Here is a 21,280-nt window from a genome sequence, read left to right on the forward strand (position 1 = left end):
TGAAGTGTGTGCATGGGGCGGTGTGTGTGTACGTGTGCGTGTGTCTCTGCACACGTATGTATGTGTGAAACGAGGACAACCCCCCCCCCCATTCAGTCGTTAAAAGTCTCAGGAGCCCACCATGCTCTCTCTCCTTCTGGTAAAAGAAAATTAAAATAGAATCCCTATTTGGAATTTTTTGGAATACTTTTGGAAAGAGTTAAATTGCTTTTCAATAACTTTTGGCTACAGCTGTCTGCCACGTGGAAACAGGGGCAAAATGTCAGGAGAAAGAAGGCCTGGCTTTGTAAGGGTTTATAACAGTGCCATTTAGGGCCAGAGACCGTCTTCTACATCCCCCTGGAAATGATACCCAGCAGCAGGACCCAGCACTACGTGCTCAGAAAGTCGGCTGGAGAACCCCTGGGACCACCTCTGCCCTCGCCCCTCACTAACCCCAGCCCTAGAGGAAACACAGGCACTCAATGGTTGGGGCAGGGACAGGGCGATGGGGCAGTTCCGGCAGCCCTAAGGAATAAAAAACAAAGTGCTCTGAGTCTGAGTTATAGAGGCAGCTGCATTTACTTCCCCAGGAACCAGGCCCGGGCAGTGGAGCTGGGCGCCTAGACATGGGACGGGGGGGCAAGCCGAGATCAGGGCTGTAACACACACAGCCAGTGTGGGGATCTAGGGTCAGGAGAAGAAGGGCTCTGTGGATTGGCAGACAAAAGCAATTGGCCATGTTTTTGCCGGAGCCCAAATCGTACCCCTGCTCCCCCTGCTGCCTGACCCCCACAATACCTGTCAATGGTCCATGTGTCCGAGGAGTTGAGCCCACAGTGTGTACCAGACTGTGCTGCAGTTGGGGACCCGCCCCCAATGCCCTCCGCCGTGGACTTCTCCTCTGGACTACTCCAGTAGCCGCCAATGCCCTCCCCGGCCCCACCCGGCTCTCAGCACCTGCCAGGGTGGGCATGCCGTACCCCAAGCCTGACCATGTCACTATCCCGTAGACCTCTATTGGCCCTCCAGACCCACAGAGGGGTTCTCAAGGTGGGCACTTAGCAGACGGGGCCAGAGCTGTGGGTGCTGTGATGTGTGGGGCAATCTTGCATGAGGACGACTCATCCTGGGTCCCAAGAGGCCTGAGACGTCCCACATGATGTTCACACAGATTATTATGAAACCAGCTTATATTTATCTGGGCCTTTTGTCTCATTTAACAGTCAACTCAAAGTAGTTTTTGCACAATTTCAACACGTAATAACTCATGTGGGGGTGTAACGACCATGTAAATGAAGAGAAGGACATGCTTTTGTTTCATTCAGAACATTATCTGTTCTTCACTAATTCAGAGAATGAAGTCATCGATGGCAATGGCCCTCGGCCAGTCTGCACCCACAGTGTCACATTCACAGTGACTGAACAAGCAGGAGCATCTGACCCCTTCATTATGCCCTCGAAAACAGCCATTCCCAGATGTTTACAGACGCAGATACATAGTATTTTATTATAAATCACTTACATTATATTACTCCTTTATATTATAGACTGGGCATTCTACTGAAGTTTTTATGTACTGAAGTACGTTCTATTGTTTGTAGATTTTCTTTGGGGCTAGTAAAGGGGGACATTACAACATGGTTTTACAGAAAGGAGGGTTGGGCCTGATAGAGCTGAGAAACAGGCTACTACTCAAACCTCCCAGGAAGGCTTCTAGACTCTTCTGATGCAACCCATTTCTGCAGCTCCAGCCTCATCACCTACCATCCCTCCAGCCTGGGACCCTGGACTGCAGTTACCATAACATAAACAGTGCCACGGAAACAGCACGGGTCCCACTCGCTGTGCCTGCAACGGATTGGACACCCCATCCCACACTGCCCAAAGCCACCGTACCCACCTCTTCTTATGCCTCCCGTATAGCACCCACTACAGAAGGACAGATAGGCACCCACACACCTGACTCTCTCCTCCCTGGGAGCTGTAACTCCACCGCCGGTTCTCCCAGGAAAGCAGATGGGGGAACGAGTGAATGACAGTGCCATCCAGCAAGATCTTGAATGTGTGGGATGTCTAATGTACGTGATACAGTTTGGTGCCTGAACTCTTCTCAATAACAAGTTGTCTTACAACCGGAGTGATACCAGAGTGACACCTTCAGGTTGAGTCCCGGGGGGCGGGGAGGGCGGTGCTCAGGATAGAGGAACCCCTCCTCCTTCGGCTCTGGGCTGCCTCCCCCACTTGCCCACATCCACTCCCTGTGTCCACCCAGGTTCATCAACTCGGTGTGCAAGCAGACCGCTATGCCGAAGGTCCAATTGCCCAAGGGTCCGGTCTGCCGAGTTTAACACATTTACTAAAAATGTGCTTCTCTTAACTACTTAGAGAGTGTTCAGAGATCTGGGTCAAATGAAGCCATTTCATTAGCTTTGAAGACCTCCGTGGGATCGGGGCGCCTGGGTGGCTCAGTCGGTTAAGCGTCCGACTTCGGCTCAGGTCACGATCTCACGGTCCGCGGGTTTGAGCCCCGCGTCGGGCTCTGGGCTGATGGCTCAGAGCCTGGAGCCTGCTTCCGATTCTGTGTTTCCCTCTCTCTCTGCCCCTCCCCTGTTCATGCTGTATCTCTCTCTGTCTGAAAAATAAATAAAAGTTAAAAAAAAAATTTAAAAAAAAAAGAAGAAGACCTCCGTGGGTGGTCACCCACCTTGCCGCAACAACTGATGGAGGGTTGCTGGGCAGGCAGCGGGGGCTGGACTGGGAAAGACAGCTCAGCTCAGCCTGGTGGTCCAGCGTGGTGAAGATTGGCAAACCAGGGCAGACTGGGGCGGCGGGGGCCGGCGGGGAGGCTGTGGAAGGGAGCGGGGAGAAGATGGCAAGAGAAGAGTCTGAAGGACCCAGGACTCTGGAGCCCAGCTCCCCGCAGCCCTCCCGAACCTGCTAATCCACCCAGTCGGATGAGAAAGCAATTTCTTGAACCTGTGAGTTGGTCGAAACCACTTGTCAGAGTTTTATTTCAAAGTTGCGACGAAGGAGCTCCTTCCGTGAAATTCAGTTGGAGATTTCTTCCGCGGTGGGGACAGCCGGTAACAGATAGGTGTCTAAGCCACACTGTTAGAGCAGGTACGGGAAAGAATGGACTCGGGGAAAGCTGAGCAGATATTTATCTGCTTCTCCAAGGGGCTTTAGATCATGTCATGCAAAACTGTCCTCCGTCCGTCAGAGACTAGGTATGGAACAATTTCCTGTCACCAAGAATTACAGTAAAGACAGAAGCAAGGGGGTGTGTGTGAATGGGAAACTTCAGGAAATTTGCCAAAGTTGGTCGTTTGATGAATTGGTTATGGGGGAGTTGGTATGAGCTCACGTAGGGCTTTCCTGAAGCGCCGGCAAGTGAGGGAGTCAGGATCTCTCTTGAGGAGTGAAACGAAACGGGCACAGAGACGCATGAAAGCATAGAACAAAGAGAGTCTCGGGGCCACAGTTCTGGTAGGAAGAGGAAGTCTTAAGCAATAAACTTCAAGTGTCGCAGCCACGGGCAGGACATCTGCAAGGTAGCAGCGGACGCTGGGCTCTGAGCCTACGGATTTCTAGTATTCTCGTCCCACGCCCACAGCTTCCTTACTGAGAGACAGGTGCATCAACCTTTCTCATTGATGCAGTTACACATTTGCTCCATCCAGCTCCCCTTGCTCTGATTGAAAACGTGCCGAGCAACCTTCTTGTTCTAATCTGGCCTCCGGGGTAGTCCTGGATGATGTCAACGAGCTGCCTCTCTGGAGGGGCCTGCCTGCCTCCCCCTGGGGAAGCCCCACGCTCACGTACCCTTTCACGGAGTGCGGTGCTCACCTCTACCCCTGAGTTTCGGGGCTTACACATCCGTTTCCCGCCCAGCCTCCAGGCAAGTGCCACAACTCCTTCGTGTTTGTGTCCCAGCACCTGGAACCCTGCAAGCCTGTGACTCAGCTGGGAATAGTGCCTGGCCCATGACAGGCGCTAAATCAAAAATGTATGAAGTGAATGGATAGATGGGCCATTTGGCTACTTTTAGAGATGGAGCTCGGGCCCAACCCCTCGGAAGCACCTTCTGAGGCCTTTGGGGTCTGCTGATGACTTTCAGAATCCCTGTGACTCTCCTCTTGGTTCTGCAGAGTCGCTTGGGTCTTCCCATCTGCCCTGTTCTATATCCTGCGCCAGGCGGGCTTCGGAACCAGCCGCTCCTGGTTGGGGAGCCGGCTTTGCAACCTTGGGCAGGTTACTTAGCCTCGGTGTGCCACCTCAGCTGCTCCCTCTGTGAAATGGGAATCACGCCCCCAGCTCTGCTGGAGATGAGGTAGGTTTCCTGTAGCACCACAGGCTTCGGTGTGAGGAGGAAGGGGCAGGGGCAGGCAAACATTTTTCCCAATCTTCTCCTAAATGGTCCCGACATACAAATCCCTCCTGCCCCGCCGCACCTCGCCTCCGTCCCCACTCCCGATGTAGGACGCTTTGAGCCGTGCTCGTGCAAAGAATCAAAGGGGCCCTTTATTTGCTTCCCTTCTCCCCCTCCTGCCTCCCAGGAGTCTCCAAGGTGAGCCAACTTGGCCCGACAGCTTTGGAGTTTGTCTTCCGTTCGGGGAGGGGCTGGCACCTCCATCTGGAGCCGGGAGCAGACGTGAGCTCTGCACAAAGGAGATCTGTCCCTGCAACCCTGCTCTCCCTCTCCCTCCCACCCGCGCAGCAGCTGGCTTCCAGGGGAATCCAATGACAGCCAGACTCCAGGGAACCGAGCTGGCGAGACCAATTCTGTGGAGTGATCCATAGTGACAGAGAAGCCTCGGGGCCTGGGAGACCAGCAGGGGACCAGTTAACCCATAAAGGGACAGACAGTCTAGGGGACAGTGTTCTGCTCCCCTGCTCCAATGGGCACTGTCAATTGCCTGATTCCCTGCTCCTTCTGGAAGCCGCAAATGGCCTTCTGTTGTTGTCTTTCTGCACACAAGGTGGCTTCTGCCCTCTCTGTCCTGCGGCTCGAGTCGCTTCCTCTGCCTGCAGTATCCTTCCCTGCACTATGCTCTTCTACCTGACTCACCCCTCCGCAGCTGGCCCCACTCAGCTCTAGGTCACGGCCTCCAGGGAAGCCTTCCAGGAGGAATGGATGGAGTGCCCCTCTCTTGGGCTCCCACAGGCTCTGGGCCCTCTTCTGTGACAGCAGTGACCCAACAGTAGTGGAACTGCTTACTGTCTGAGCGTCTGGGGGGTATGGACGCTCTCGTGTCCTATTCCTGAGTCTCTGGCTCCTCGCACAGAGCCTGGGCCCTCTTTGCTTCCTTTCAAACTTGAAGTTTTTAGTCGGTGCTCACCAAATCCATGTTGAATTTAACGGAATTTGGTAAAAGGTTCATTTCTTTCCCCCAAGCAAATTTTTACCAGATTAAGATTACACTGGGATTTATACATTGGTTAATCATGCATATGCAGTTTGCTTTTTTTTTTTTTTTGGAAGGCTAAAGATACTTTGATTTTAAAATAATTTCAAACTCGCGAAAACACTTTGCAAGAGCAGTACGAAGAACTTCTTTTATTCAGCCATCTAAGGATGACTGGCTGACTGACGCCCCAGCACCCCCACCAGCCCCGCTGTATACACACACATACAGGCAATACCTCAGTGTGTATTTCCCACAACAGTGACACCCTCCTACACAATCACAATACAACCATCACAGTTGGGAAATTAGCATCGATTCATTCCTACCGGACATCTAGGTTGTCCCAATAACGTCCTTCATCACAAAAGCTTCGATCTAGGATCATGCGTTACATTTAATTGTCACGTCTCATTAGTCCCCCTCAAACTGGAACAGTTCCTCAGTCCTTCACGCTGACTTTCGTGACCCTGACACTTAGGAAGATTATGGGCAAGTTGTTTTGCAGAGTCCTTCCATTTGAGTTTTCCAACGTTTCTTCACGATTAGTTTCAGGCGATGCCTTTTAACGAGGGTCACACTAAGCGGCTCTGTGTCCTTCTGTATCCTATCAGGTGGTACACAATTTCTGTTGGTCCTATTACCAGTGATATTAGCTCTAATCACTTGATTAAGTTGGGTCTGCCAGGATATTTCACAGTAAATTTACTCATTTTTCTTTGTAATTACTCAGTATTTTGGATGGAAGCTGGTTTGAGACTATGGACGTACCCATTCCCCATCAAACTTTCCACTCCATAACTTGACATCAACTAACGCTTCCTGGTTGAAGTGATTATTACTGCGAAGGTAGCCAAATAGTGATTTTCTAATCTCGCCTTTTCTTCCGTATTTATTAGTTGGTATTTTACTCTAAAGGAAACTTATTTATTTATATCAGTACCGATTCACAGAGTCTTATTTAAAGCGTTGTAATTCATCATTATCATTGCTTATTTTTATACTCAAAATTTTGAACATAAGATTTGAGTATTAATTTCCCTGATTTGAGCTCCAGGGGTAGGTAGCCCCTCGTGTTGGCTTCTGTGTCTCTTTGACACGTCCTCATCAGTTTTTGAGCACTTTCTCATTTTCTGGCACAAGATATTCTCAGCTCCTATTATAGTGTCTCTGCCCCAGCCCAAGAATCGCCCATTTCTCCAAGGAGTTCTGGCTCCTGTGCCACGGACAAGGGTCTGCTCACTGGTATCATGATATCACTTCTCTTAGGCCCTCTCAGTGGACAGAGCTAAAGAATACACACACACACACACACACACACACACACACACCCCAACATGTACATGTATTTATATACATTCATACCCACATTTACGTCTATATTTATATCCATCTCTATCTAGATACACATTGAAAAGCATGAATTCACACTAACATCTCTAATTCCAATCCAATACCACAGAGGTGATTCTCATGTTCTCCTTTTCCATATTTGTAACTCCCTTCTGACAGTGAGACACCTGGCTCCCATTATTACCCGCAACATATTTTCTTACTGAATGAAACCAATCTCCCGTCACCTTTGTGGACACCCACACAGGCACCCTCCTTACCCTGCTTTGGCTTTAAAAGCCCACGTGAGGCCACTGTCATCCTCTGCCCACACTATGTAGACGCCCTCTTCAGGGCCTTCAGGCTCCAATACATCATACCTACCTCTCCCACCAGGATGCCCCTTCTACATGGACACTTTCTCTCACCCTGATTAGGCTCTGACACCCCACACTGGGCTGCTGGCCCCTGCCCTGCCTGCCCCAGGGACACCTTACCCACCCTGCCTCTGACATCCTGTGCTGGACTGATGCCACCAACGCATTGACCCCAACTCCACCCAGACACCTACATTGCTTATTGACAAGACTGGAATCGTGGTTCTATAGGCTTTTCACAACTGGGAATTCGCTGATTGCATCCCCAGTGTCTTTCAATATGTTTTCCCTTCTCTTTCATAAGAAATTGGTAGAGGTTTGATAAAATTCAGGTCCAGTTTTTTTGACAATAACACTTCACAGATAGTACTGTGTTCTTCCGCCGCATAGCACGTGATATCGAGTTGTCCGCAATTTTATTAAGGATTGCAAAATGATGTTATTCTAATTCTGTTTCTCACTCATCATATGAAGAGCTACTTATCAACCATTTCTTTACTCTATGGGGTTTACGTAGGAAAAGCCGGTAAATGCTTGATTCCTTCTCTTCACTTGTCAGTTTTCAAAATAGTAGGTTCTGGGGTGTCTGGGTGGCTTAGTCAGTTAAGCATCTGACTTCAGCTCAGGTCATGTTCTCACAGTTTGTGGGTTCGAGCCCCATATCGGGCTCTGTGCTGACAGCTAAGAGCCTGGAGCCTGCTTCGGATTCTGTGTGTGTGTGTCTCTCTCTCTACCCCTCCCCTGCTCATGCTGTGTCTCTGTTTCTCAAAAATAACCAACGTTAAAAAAATTTTTTTTTTAAATAGTAGGTTCTATGACATCCTCCAAAAGTGATCACTGAGTGGCCTTTTTCTTTTCTTTAAAAAATTTATTATGAACTCATGGATTGAAAAGTATCTTAAATTGTTTCCAAATTGCCAGTAAGTAAGGTCAGATGTGGGACAGATGGCATTTCATAGAGTGTCCATGTGACCAAATATGATATTTCAATGTATTGCAGTTATTATTTTATTGATGATCAAACTGTCCCATCGTTGGCCAGTAGGAGACTTCTCAATTTGCCATCTTTGACATAAGATGTCCCAAGGTCATCATATACATTTTGTGGCCCAGAACTGGAATCCATCATTTCTTAAAAAAACTTCGATCCCCATTTTTTGAGTAATAGTATTTAGAGACCATAATCTGGTTTGTAGGGGTGTTCACACGTACTGGGTTGGCTACTGTTCCCAGGTTTTTTGCAATGGATAGAAAATGGACAGAGCTTTAAAAATAACAACGTACTTCCTAAATTCATATTGACACTTCTGATTCAGATTCAGGATTCTGGGGCTTTCACTTAGCCTCATCAGTCTTATATCCATACAATCCTTTCTTTCACATTGAACATCCCAATTCCCAATAAAACCAACATAATTACTCACTTCCTTATCCCACGGTATACACCCAACAGTCTCAGATAAACAATACCAGCATTATCATTAATAATATGCATATCAATAAACAGTTAAAAATTTTTGCAGCCTTTTTTTAATGTTTTTATTTTATTATTTTTTTGAAAGACAGAGTGTGAGTGGGGGAGGGGCAGAGAGAGAGGAAGACACAGAATCCAAAGCAGACTCCAGGCTCCGAGCCGTTGGCATAGAGCCCAACGCGGAGCTCGAACTCACAGACTTTGAGATCATGACCTGAGCCAAAGTCAGACACCTAACCAACTGAACCACCCTGGCACCCCTGCAGCCATTTTATTTAGGGTAGGGATGATAATCAAACTGATTTAATTAATTAAGTCACTTGAAATAGTTCCTTTCTGTATAATTATGCTACCATACCACTCAATACACGGGTTTCTTTCCTTCATTTGGCGTTCACAATTTAGATCATTTTTTCAATTTTTATGGATTCATTTTTTTGTGGGTTTGTTTTCTGTTGTTGTTGCTGTTGTTGTGGGGTTTTGTTTGTTTGTTTGTTTTTGAGAGAGAGAGAGTGCACACATGAGTGAGGAAGAGGCAGAAGGAAAGGGAGAGAGAAAATCTTAAGCAGGTTCTATGCCCAGCACAGAGCCTGATGTGGGGCTTGATCTCACAACCCTGAGAGACCGAGCCAATATCATGACCTGAGCCAAAGTCAAGAGTCAGACACTTAACCGGTTGAGCCACCCAGGCACCCCTATGGATTTATGGGGTTTTTCTTAATTTTTTAGAGTTGTAAAAAGTTTTACAAGTTTCTCAAGTCATGTCTTCAAAACAAAGTATTTTAAAAGAAGTCTTCAAATTCCAAGCTAGTAAAATTTGAGCAGCTCCTAAACATGCTCAGAGCAGTGTAGACGCCTCAGCCTTGAGACTTTTCGGTACCAACATGCTGGCCGGTCCTCAGCTGTTCGTATCAGAATGTCCTATAATTAGAATATAAATTTGATGCTGGAAACAAAGACCTAAAATAATAATAATACACAATTTTCACCTAACATTTCTAGTGTAAGCTCTCTAGGACTGATGTGATGGCATCATGGTGCAGGGGACCTAACCCTCTTTCACCTCGTCTGTCACTCTGCTACCCTCCGCACACAGCTTCCGTCTTGTTGTGTGGCTGCCCCACATCCTATCTTGCACGACTCAGCAAGAAGAGCAAAGGGAAAAAGGAGGCCTATCCTCTTTAAGGGCAGAACCCAGAAAGTTGCACACACAATTTCCATTGATATCTCATTGGCAAGCTAGCTGCAAGGAAAACTAGGGAATGTAACATTTTGCTGGAATGCAGCTGCTCCACTAAAATCTCGGGGTTCCCTTACAAAAGGAAGGAGGGAGTAAAGTCTTGGGGGAACTGTCTCAGTTACATTCTCCAGGTAATAAGCCAAAGCATCATTTGGTCCAAGCATTTCTACCAGCAAATTTTTCATCCTGGTGATACTTTTTAAAATTTGGGATAAAATCAAGTGGCTGACCAGGAATACATGTAGACAATATGGGAAAGGAACCTACATTTAACCTATGGGGGAAAAAATCTGACTTTTTAAATGGTCAGATCTATCTTTTATGAATTCTGCCTTTGTTTCTACATCAAGAAAGACACTTTCCCCTTGAGTTGAGATACATGTTTGCCTTTTTTCTAGAATTCTTTTCTATATATTTATTTTTTTTCTTTTACACCTGCAATTTTTTGTTGAATGGTGTCTGGGAACTACAGCAATTTTTTTCCAAGTTGCCAATCAGTAGGGTGAGACATTGCCTATGTGACCAAGGTTGTCATCCAGAATAATTCCAAGTCTTTGTCAAAGTTGGTTGAGCACTTAGTACAGACCAGGCTCTCTGCCAGGATCACAGGACATGAAGATAAAGAGACCCAGTTCTTGCTCTTAAGGCTCAATCAAATAAGGCAGACAAATCATGAGCAAATCAGCACCGAGTGTGATCAGTGCTGGGAACAGTGTGGAAGGAAAAGCGTGCAGAGAAGCTTCACAATGGAGGTAACACTTGCGTTGAGGCAGAAAAGACCAGGGGGTATTTTCCAGGTGGGCAAGTGGGGGGAGGGCATTTCGGGGCAAGTTGCTTAAATGCTCTAAGACTTGGTTTCTTCATCTAGAAAACAAATGGGTGGAGCCTCCTTCATGGGCTCCTTACTGGACTTCTGGGATGGGCCCTCAAGCTTGGTTTGTGGTGCAGCAGAGGAGGCAGTAAGGGGCACTCTCTCCCTTCCCTGGCAGGAGATGCCACCTTCCTGCTCGAGTGACTCCTCTACCTTTCATTCTCTGAACACGGGGAGGTGACCTTTCCAAGCGGCCTAAGTCTTCACGGAAGAAGAGCTCTGAGACGGACGGAAGCAAAGGCCCCATATCCCTGCTTGGGAGTGAGGAGTAAGAGTGGTTCTGGAATTGGATTTGGTCACCTTCACAGTTTCCACTGGGGACAGCCCCAGTCTCTTGCTGCAAAACTGATTTTGGAGTGGAAGATTTAGGTGGTAGGGCTACAGACACCATATGGCTAATTCACTGCATGACTTTGGGCAAGTCATTTCCCTCATTTGAGAACTGTTTCTTCTAACTCTAGGACATCCAGAGCCCTCCCTGGGGCCCTGATCCAACCCAAGGGTGAAGACAGGGAAAGGGGGACGTACGCCTTTAAGGCTGTCGTCCCACCCTTCACGGAGTTCACGTGCCAGCTGTCCCATTACCAGGTCCTAGGCCAGCAGTTGCCACGGTGTGTGGACCAGAAAGGCACGTTGCCATAATGAGATGTGTTTATTTGAATAAGAAGGTCAGGGAGTTAAGTAGTTGGTATTCCAGTCGTATAGAGTCGTTTGCACAGTGTCACTAATAATTAAAGGGGTTTTTGACTAATCTAGTTGCTCTTCCTAAATATACTCTGCTCAAGAAACTCATCAAAGCAGCAAAGTAATCTTTGAGGTTATTAATCTCCTCTGCTTCACAGCTGGGGCAAATTTATTTGCTTGAATTAGCATGTAATAAACTTATAATAAAGCTGCCAGAGGCCCAGCTTGGTAGAGAGCGGCTCCGTGTAATGGGTAGTTACCTCTAGGGAAGGAGGCGCTTGTCCCAACCTTACCACCGCAGGCCTGGCGAGGCTGGAGGCCGTCTCCAGGGACCAGGCTGAGAGGGGGTTGTCAGGCGTAAGGACCCCAAAATGGAGCCGAAGGAAGCTTTGCAGACTTCACTCTCATCGTGGCCCCACCCCATTGCCCAGGTGAGGAAACTGAGGCTCGGGAAAAGGAAGGGTGTACCTGAAGCCACGCAGAGGGCGATTGGAAGAACCAGGTGAGAAATCAGATGGGAGCCGTGGCTCCCCGACCACCACTGTCTCATTGCTGGCGGTCCTCGCGGGCGGGGGCCTTCCACTCCCTTCTACCACAGACCTTTGCTGTATCCCCCACTTCCCTGTAATCTGCCCCTCCTTCCTGCCTCTTCCCTACACCGCAGCCCCGCCGAGACCTGTTTGCCTTCCTCACTTCTCCATTTTTCAAGGCAATGCCGCCCTTCTGTCGCACCCAGGAGCCCATCTGGATGGGCAGTCTCACTGGTAACAGCTCTATGCACACACTGAGGGTCGACGGGAGGGTGCAGAGGATCTGCTTCCTGAGCCCTGGGGCCCGCGGGGAGCCTGAGAGCCTTTTCCACTTCCCCCTTCCCTCTTTCCTCTCTTTCTTCTGCCTTTCCCAGGGGAAACAGTCCAACTGGTCTTTGCTCCTTGAGGTCGAAGCTGGGGAGATATTCTCCTGGCTTCCAGGGACCCTCACGTCCTCAGAGAAGAGCAACCACAAGACAGCCACCTTTCTGGTGCTAACGCCGACCACTCACATGGCATTCCTTTGATGGATTGGACCAAAACTAACCCATCCCAGGCATGAGGTTAACGAGGGTAATGAGGACAGACAACACCGTTCTACCACATACAGAGCTGAGGTCCTCATCCCCCATTCTCCATCCCCTCCCCCTCATCCCTTCCCCCTCATCCCATCCCCTCTCCCTCATCCCTACCCCATCCCTCTTCCCCATCCCCTCCCCCTCATCACCATTCCCTCCCCTCATCCACATCCCTTCCCCTCATCCCCCTCCCCTCCCCCTCATCCCCACCCCATCTCCCACCCCTTCCCCTTATCTCTCATCCTCATCCCTTCCCCCTCATCCCATCTCCTCCCCCTCATCCCTACCCCATCCCTCATCCCCCTCCCCTCCCCCTCATCCCCATCCCCTCCCCCTCATCCCTCATCCCCATCTCTCATCCCCATCCCCTCCCCCATCCCTTCCCCCATCCCCATCCCCATCCCCTCACCCTTCTAACCCTATCTTCACCTATTCCTTCAGCCCCCAATTCTCTTTTCTTGGCCTTTGGGAGAGAATGGAAAAGGAAGCAGGAGAGGAGAGGCTTTTTGGAGTTCCCTCAGACCTAGGACGCTGACTCTTTCCTTCAGATACTTCTAGGGCATTGACATGAATGACACCCTCCAGCAAAGCTCACAGCATAACCTTCCCAAAGTCACAGTCATTTCGTCTCAAGCAATAGATCATAAAAATACAATGAGTAATCACTAGGAGTGTTGAAACCCTGCAAGACTGAGAGCCGCATATCTAGGCCAAGTCCATTTTTTGAAGGCCAGGGAGAATAAGTGATTTGCCTCACGTCACCATAGCTGCTGAGTTCAGGGCAAACATCTAGATGTTTGGGCCTGCTTCCGGGGGCTCCTTTCACCATGCCAAACTGCCTTAGACAGGGGTACGTGGTAAGAGTCCCCTCTTTGCCAACCAACATGTTGACCTAAGTCCAGGAACTTTGATGACTCCCTAGTTCTCCAAATAATTAACTCGAGACCCCCCAACACCCTTCTTCCCATCCAATCCCCCAACCACTCCTCACAAGGGACAGTCTAGGAGGTGCCTTTCCTTAGAACCTATGAGCTTGGCACAGCTAACAGAAGCAGAGCTTGGACCCTTCGGAGAATAGACTGGACCTGACCCGTGGAGGCAGCCAGTGCTGGAAGGACAAAGCCCACCGTACGTGCTATTAGAGGAAGAACAGCCTGGCAGGCAGAACCCGACATCTGGCAGAGGACAGCACAAACGTAACCCCGATGGAGGTCAGCACTGGGAGAGCCCAGTGCATTTGAGACAGGTTGTCCTGGCTTACGGTCAGAACTCTTGTTCTGTCCCCACCTGCACGTGCCCCAGCTGAGCCACATCTTCCCCACTGTCAAGGTGGTTCTGGGTCGGCTTAGAAGGCTTCTCCCCACCACTCTTCACCATTCCAAAATTCTACCCTGAGTCTAAAAAGCAAATAATTTCAGCCCCCTTTCCACCCCACCCCCATCACTTCATGGAGATATAATTAACATATCATATAAGGTTTAAGGTACATAGTATATTGATTTGAGACACTTATATGTTGCAACATGATTCCCACATAGTGTTAGCCAACGTCACATAATTACCATTTCTTTTTTGCAGTGAGATTTAAGACCTACTCTCTCAGCAACTTTCAAGTATACAGCACAGTATTGTCAACTATAATCACCACCCTATGCTTAGATCCCCAAAATGTGTTCAACTTTCAACTGAAGTTTGTATTTTTTGACCAACATCTCCCTCTGTTCCCCACCCCCCCATAAAGAAAATGTGTTATATGCTCTATACACAGTGGAATATCATTCAGCCATGAGAAAGCAGGAAATCTTGCCATTTTTGTGACAACATAGATGGACCTTGAGGCCATTATGCTAAGTGAGCTAAGTCAGACAAAGAAAGACAAATACCGTATGCTCTCACTCATATGTAGAATCTAAAAAAGCCAAAGTCATAGAAACGGCAGAACTTCACTCCTTTCTTGGTGAAGCTGTCCACGGCAGGGCCTAGCTGAGGAGGGAGTTGGAGTCACAGACAGGCATACAGTTACCTTAAGGTGACAGGGTCGCTGTGAGTGAAGAGAGGGCGGGAGAGGCCTCCAATTTTTTCTTTCATCTCCTTCGTTTCCTTCCACAAGATTTTTGTTTTCCCTTGAAAATTTCCTTTGACATTCCTTTGGCAAAGGGATTCTGAGAACGAGCAGGGAAAGAACGGAGTCTGCCCTCACAAGACAGCTCTCGGATAAAACCAGCAGGGCAAAGGTGGACCCACACTCAAGGTGGGAATGCTTGACCACGTGTCCCCAGCTCAACAGGCTCTGAGCTGTGTGGGGAGCAAGAACGCACGGCTTGGAGCAGATGGTGTCGTGGGTCTGGCTGGTAGGGACGAAGCAGAACACCTCAACCCTTTCTTTTGCTCCGTGTGTCTCCATCAAAGAGGAGCGTATGCAAACCCAAAGGACTAAAACAAACACATTAAAGAGAGAATTGGGGCACCTGGGTGACTCAGTCGGTTAAGCAGCCGACTTCGGCTCCGGTCGTGATCTCGCGGTCCGTGAGTTCGAGCCCCGCGCCGGGCTCTGTGCTGACGGCTCGGAGCCTGGAGCCTGTTTCAGATTCTGTGTGTGTGTGTCTCTCTCTCTGCCCCTCCCCTGCTCACCACTCTGTCTCTGTCTCTGTCTCAAAAATAAGTAAACATTAAAAAGTTTTAAAACAAACACGGGAACCGTTTGTTGCCTGTGGGAGAGCCATGCCTATGGGAAGACAGTACACTGAATGGTCATTGGGTAACGTCTCAAGGTGGGTATTCTCCAAACTTTCTACAAAGAATATGTATTTATTATATTGGAAAATATCTGAACATTTTTATTTTGAGAAATAAAGAGAGAGGGAGGGAGAGGGGAAAGGAAACGAAGAGAAGAAAAAGAAAGAGAGAAAATCAGACTCAACATACATAGAGTGACTCTGGTCTCTTGAGGAGCTCATGGCAAGACCTCAGGGGTCAGGACAGAAGCGTCGGCAGGCATCTTGGAGGGATTACAGAGAATGCAGAAATGGTGAACTATTAACAGCCTATGTCCTGAGTTTTAGAACAAAACATTAAATCCCAGTAAGGGCAGCCTGGCAATTTTGATAAAAATCCTTGGCAAATTCCTGAGTCTAAGGACTTACAGAACAGGAAACAACAATCCCTGGGAGCAGCGTGAGTCCACCAGGATGAGCCGTGCCAGACTGAATTCCTATCCTGAAGGACACCCAGAACGGGAGGGACAAGAGAGTGCCTGTGACAAAGGGCGGTGATGTGACGATTCAAGGAACACATTCCCCAAAGCCTCTGAGCCCTGAATAAGAAGGCAAAGTGTTGCCTGACTAATGGCACGGGTACGGGGTGGGGGTGGGGGTGGGGCAGGGGAGCAGCGATGGGGCCCAAATGCAGGCAGCTCCAACACCACCAGAGGCTCAGCCCTTGACCTTGTCTGCTCCACCCTTTCCTCAACGACTTGGATGAAGCAGAACAGAAGACGTGCTTATCAAATTTGGAGTTGACACAAAGCCAGAGGGATTGTTCATAGAAAGGATGGCAGGATCGAGACTCAAAAATATCTTGACAGGTTGAAATAATGGGCCAAAACCAGGTAAAAGGGATAAATGTAAATTCCCGCGTTTAGGTTTTAGAAAAAAAAAAAAAAAAAGGTTTCATAAACATCAGATGCGAGAAACAGGGTTTAAAGCAGAAAAGAAAGCAGGCAGGAGCCAGCATGGCGAGCTCAGCATCTCGGATCAGAGGAAGGAAGAAAGAAGAGACGGCATTCAGTAGGTATACCAGGAACTGTACCGGATGCTTGAAGTGATTGCAACCCGTTTCCATGGGCAGGCACTATTGCTGAGCCCATTTCACAGATGAGAAAACAGGGTCGGTGACTGTCATTAAGTGATTAAATGATTCCTATCGAACTATTAGTGATTCACATCAAGCTATTGGAGTTAAGCTACAAAGTGATGAAGACAGTATTTGAATTCAGGTCGTCTTGTCTCCAGGGCTCATCGTGCCCCTCCTTCAGCGGGTAAATCTTGATTGATCGAAGCTAATCACAATGATTCCTTTCTCCTCACCACTTACAGTTTCGCACACCGTCCAACTCTGGCCAAAGGGACATGGAGCAGGGACTCTTGGGGGGCTTTTGGTAAAGTTTTCTTCTTTCTTAAAAAGAACGCCTAGAAACACCTGCCCCTGCCCCTCTTCGGCCTCTACACCTGGTTAGCATGTGAGGTCTGGAACTGCAGCAGCCAACTGGGCACCTTGAGGAATCTGGAAGGATCAGACCAGCCAAGTGAGGGGTGTATGGGGTGGACAAATGAAAATGCCCCAGGTCATTGACGGCTGTATTGGGGCCCTGAACTAACCCCACACACTCCACCTTAAGACTTCTCCTTGAGAGGTAAGCCATTTTTCTAATTGAGCCCCTTTTGCTTGGGTTTTCTATTGTATTCTACCTGTAAGCATCCTAACACACAAGGCCAAGGGAGCCCCCTTTAATGGCCTTGGCAAGATTACATTTGGAGGCTATGCTTACAAACTAAGTCAGACCTGACCGAGATGATGAGGAGCCCGGCCCCCATTCCCCACTCCATCTCTCCCCCACTGGCCACCCACCACTCACTTACCATGACTTGGGGAGTTTGCCTGGAGAGAAGATATGGAAGGGAAATACCATGACGGTATTCTTCAAATATTTAAAAGCCTGCAATTTAGAAGAGCGACCCGACTTTTTCTGAGCTCCTCCAGATGCAGAGCTGAACCTACTGAGAAGAGGTTACCAGGAAGCAGATAGTGGTTTCGCGGGATCGGGCTGTCCTCCACGGGATACATGCCTGGTAAAGAAGAGAGAGTCTGGCATCGCCGGAGGTGCCCCAATAGCAGTAAAGTGGACACCAGAAAGTGGTTTTCAAATCCAGGTTTCTGGGATTCTGTGTTAGGCATATGGGATGCTACTAGAGCCTTCCTGGCAAAGAATCAAGTAGAAGACCAAGTGTCTGCCACCTTCCCTCTCTCCAGCTAGAGTGAGACCCTGCCACTGAGAGTCAGTTCTGGGAAGAATTGTGGGCAGGGGATGTGGTAAGTGCCCAGTAGGGAAAAAGAGCCAGTGTCCGGTGAGAAGTCAGAGGTGGAGAGAGCCCTTCCAGGAGGAAAGGTCAGAGAGGGAGGTCTGGAGCAAAGACACGTGAGCTTGAGTACTCTGGCCAGGCTTGGGTCACATGGTCACCGTTGACCTGTAGGTGGGGTCTATTACCGGAACACCGTGGGTGGGTCGGTGCAGGCAAGCTGGGGATCGGAACAAACGTCCGTCAGCAGGCAGCGCTGTCCCAGCTAAATGACGCTGAGGCCCGCCTGCAGAGCTGAGGCCCCAAGGGAGCAAGGAAGTGTCTTCGGAACAATGTGAGCAGGGCTTAGTGACTGGGCAGGATGCGGCTGTTCCCAGCGCCTGCAACGTCCCCATACACGCGCATTCAGGTGGGCTCGCTGATTCCTCCAGCCCTGCAGGGTCAGACCTACCTCTATTCCCAGGACCAGTCTTCACTGGAGGCAGGAGGAATTTGAGTAGCCCTAACTCTGGATTCTAGGACTCAGCAATGTCATCTGTGCTGCTGCTATGATGCTGACTCTGTGCCCCAGTTTGCTGGCAGGGCTTCCTGTTGTTCCGAAGACACTTCCTTGCTCCCTTGGGGCCTCAGCTCTGCAGGCGGGCCTCAGTGTCATTTAGCTGGGACAGCGCTGCCTGCTGACGGACGTTTGTTCCGATCCCCAGCTTGCTTGCACCGACCCACCCACGGTGTTCGGGTAATAGACCCCACCTACAGGTCAACGGTGACCATGTGACCCAAGCCTGGGCAATCAGAGTACTCAAGCCCCTTACTCCAGGGATCGGCTCAGAGACTGGATATACCGATCAGAGCCCTTCCCCAAGTCTGTTCTAGCTGGCGAGCCCTGGCTCCTTTGATCACAAGACAGGAGAGCTGGCATTAGGCCTCGTGGCCACAGGGGGACCTGGCCTCCTCTACTCTGGTCCCTGCATTTGCCTGGTTTCCTGCACTTTCTCAGAAGTGGAAACTGGCCTCTGCTTCCCACCCAGTGAGACCCCATGTTTTCCTCTGCAGTTTGTTAGGGTTTCTGTAACCCCAAAGAGCTCTGACTCATACCCTAGCCTTTTCCATCACTTGACAGCTGCCCCGGTGCCAGAACCTTCCATCAGCAGCCACATCCAAATGGAGTCTCCAGGTTCTGTCTGTCCTGGCCCTGTGTCTAAGGGTGTTCAGCCCTGCTCTTCTGCTCTGTCTTACTGACAGGTCACCAGGCGGTGCTGTGCCCTGGCCTGACTGGAGAGCATGCAAGGCAGGGTGTGAGCCAAAGACAGGAGCACCGTGCTGGGTATGTGCACTCATGAAGTTCACTTATTCATTCAGCAGCTACGGGTTGAGTGTCTGCTATGTTCAAGGTGCTACGTCCAAAGACTTAGCACAGGGGCTGCAAACCTTTTCTGTAGCTGGGCCAAATAGTAATTATTTTCAGCTTTGCAAGCCCTAAGGTCTCTGTTGCAACGCCTCAGCTCTGCCCTATAGAAAAGCAACCCCAGACAACATCTAGACCAAGGGGCATGACAGGGGTCCCATAAAAATGATCTATGAAAGCAGTTGGTGGGCCAGATTTGGCCGGCTGTCCGTGGTCTGCCAACTTCTGACTTAGGACATACAGTTGGAGAAGGTGATGGGAGATAGATCCGTAAAGCCTTGAATACCAGCCAGAGAAAAATAGATGTTACCGAGTGGCTGATGGGAATCTTGGAAGACGTTTACACTGGAGAATGGCGAGTGCCAGAGGGATGGGTTGGGCATCGGCCTCCTTGCCAGGCAAGCACATGCATTCAATGAATATTCATTGAATGTCTTCCCTCGTCCAGGCACCGTTCCAGGAGCAGGGAGACGGCGGTGAGGCAGGCAGGCAAGGTGCTCGCCCTTCATGGAGCTTCTGTTCTACTGAGTGTACAAGGTTCTTTATCATCGAGCCCCAGCCTCCCTCCCCAGGCTCATTTCCTTCTACTCCCCACCTATGAAACCACTCAAAATCCCAAGTGTTCTTCCGGACTTCTATGACTTTGCTGCTACCTCTTCCTGGAATGTGCTTACTGTCCCTCGTCCACCTGCAGAAGTCCTTGGAGCCCCGCTGGGCTGCTTCTCCTGTGAAACCTTGCCCCGCCCCCCGCCCCCCACCTACCCCTGGGAGAGTTGGCCACTCCTCCTTCTGGGTCTCCCCGGCACTTTGTACCTACCTCCGCTCAAGTGCTTCTCACGTGCCGCTGGCGTTCTTCGCATACAAGCCTCTCCGCTCTACAGGACTGTCTCGAGCGCCTGGCAGAGGGCCTGACATACACAGGGGCTCAGCGGATGTTTGCTGAATGACTGAATGAAAATAGCTTTGGGAAAGAGAGTTGTACCGGAAGAGCGATGGAGGACACTCAAACCTGAGGGGAAGGCCGTCCGCTACCTTAGGGATCTAAACACTTGAAAGATACAAGGGATCTTATTTGTGGGCTTAAAACTCCTGTCCAAAATTATTTGTCGAGTGTGAACAATAATACAGTCTCCCTCTCTGAAGCACCATGGCGAGGGCCCCTTTGTCTGATTAAGGGCTGCCGGGAGTGATTGATGGGCTCCCGTCGGACAGCTGAAACCTCTCTCCTCCTGACAGTGCGAGTGATAGCTGAGCGGAAACTGACCCCAGCTGACACACTCATCTTAAAATATCTCTGTCTCCCTGCGGCCCAGATAAAATAGCTGTCGCACTAAAAGTAAGGGCTCCACTCGGGGGGACGCTGGCTTCTCCCAGGACTGGTGATGGAGTGGCCTGTGATGTCAGGGTTCAGCCGAAGTCCAAACCAAAAGGACCCTAAGAAACCGGCCCCAGATGAGTTGTGTTCCGAAAGCGGCTTGGGGTTCAACCTCCCAAGGCTGGGCCGAGAAGAACGAGGTACGTCATCAACAACGTCAGGAAGAGTTTATTCAGCATGTATTGGCCTGTGGTGCTGGGTTCAGTTCAGATCAGAGAGAATAATGTAGACACAGGCCTTTCCCACTATACCCTTGCACGCACGCAAAGGAGGAGAATGACCCCAGTCGGTGCTATGGGCCTTTTTGCTTCACAGAGAGCTTTCAGCAGCAGCAACATAGGTAGAGCAGGTATGAACATGATTTCCACCTTAGAGGTGAAGAAACCAAGGCTCAGAGAGGCTAAGTGTCTCGCCCAAGGTCACACAGCTAGAAGGGTCAGAGCAGGGATCCATGTCGGGGCTGGAAACAAATAGCATACTCAAGGGGATAATTAGGGTTCCGTGAAAGGATTCCTTAAAGAGCTAGGGGCGGGGCTGAGGAAACAACCAGGAAGCACCCCAAGTGTGCTAAGGAGTGTCCCCCCAAAGATGACATGTTGAATCCCTCACCCCCTGCCCCTACTCCCGAATGTGACCTTATTTGGAAATGGGGTCATCACAGATGTAAATAGTAAAGAAAACGTCGTGCTGGAGGGGGGGCGGGCCTGTGTCCAATATGACCGGTGTCCTTACGAGAAGAGACAGAGACGCGAGGGGAGCACGCCCTGGGACCACGGAGGCAGACACTGAGGAGGTGTGCTGCCAGCGAGGAACGCCACGGCCCCCAGCACACCACCGGAGGGAAGGACGGGCTCTCCTCTGCAGGGCTAAGAGGGAGCAGGGCCCTGCCAGCCCTCCTAGCCCCCAGAACTGTGAGGGGATACGTTTCAGCTGTCTAAGCCACCTGCTTTGT

At 49.8% G+C, this 21,280-nt stretch overlaps 1 long non-coding RNA gene across 1 annotated transcript; it reads left to right on the forward strand.

The window, feature by feature from the left end:
• The first annotated feature begins 4,212 nt into the window (after window positions 1-4,212).
• Window positions 4,213-20,089, forward strand: LOC109247483 (uncharacterized). Its single transcript, XR_002071752.2, has 3 exons — window positions 4,213-4,312; window positions 18,791-18,872; window positions 19,402-20,089. It is a non-coding gene; the product is annotated as an uncharacterized LOC109247483 (long non-coding RNA).
• The last annotated feature ends 1,191 nt before the right edge of the window (window positions 20,090-21,280 follow it).

Source organism: Panthera pardus, unplaced genomic scaffold, assembly GCF_024362965.1.
Source record: "Panthera pardus isolate Hobbes unplaced genomic scaffold, ASM2436296v1 HiC_scaffold_3, whole genome shotgun sequence".
NCBI lineage: Eukaryota > Metazoa > Chordata > Mammalia > Carnivora > Felidae > Panthera > Panthera pardus.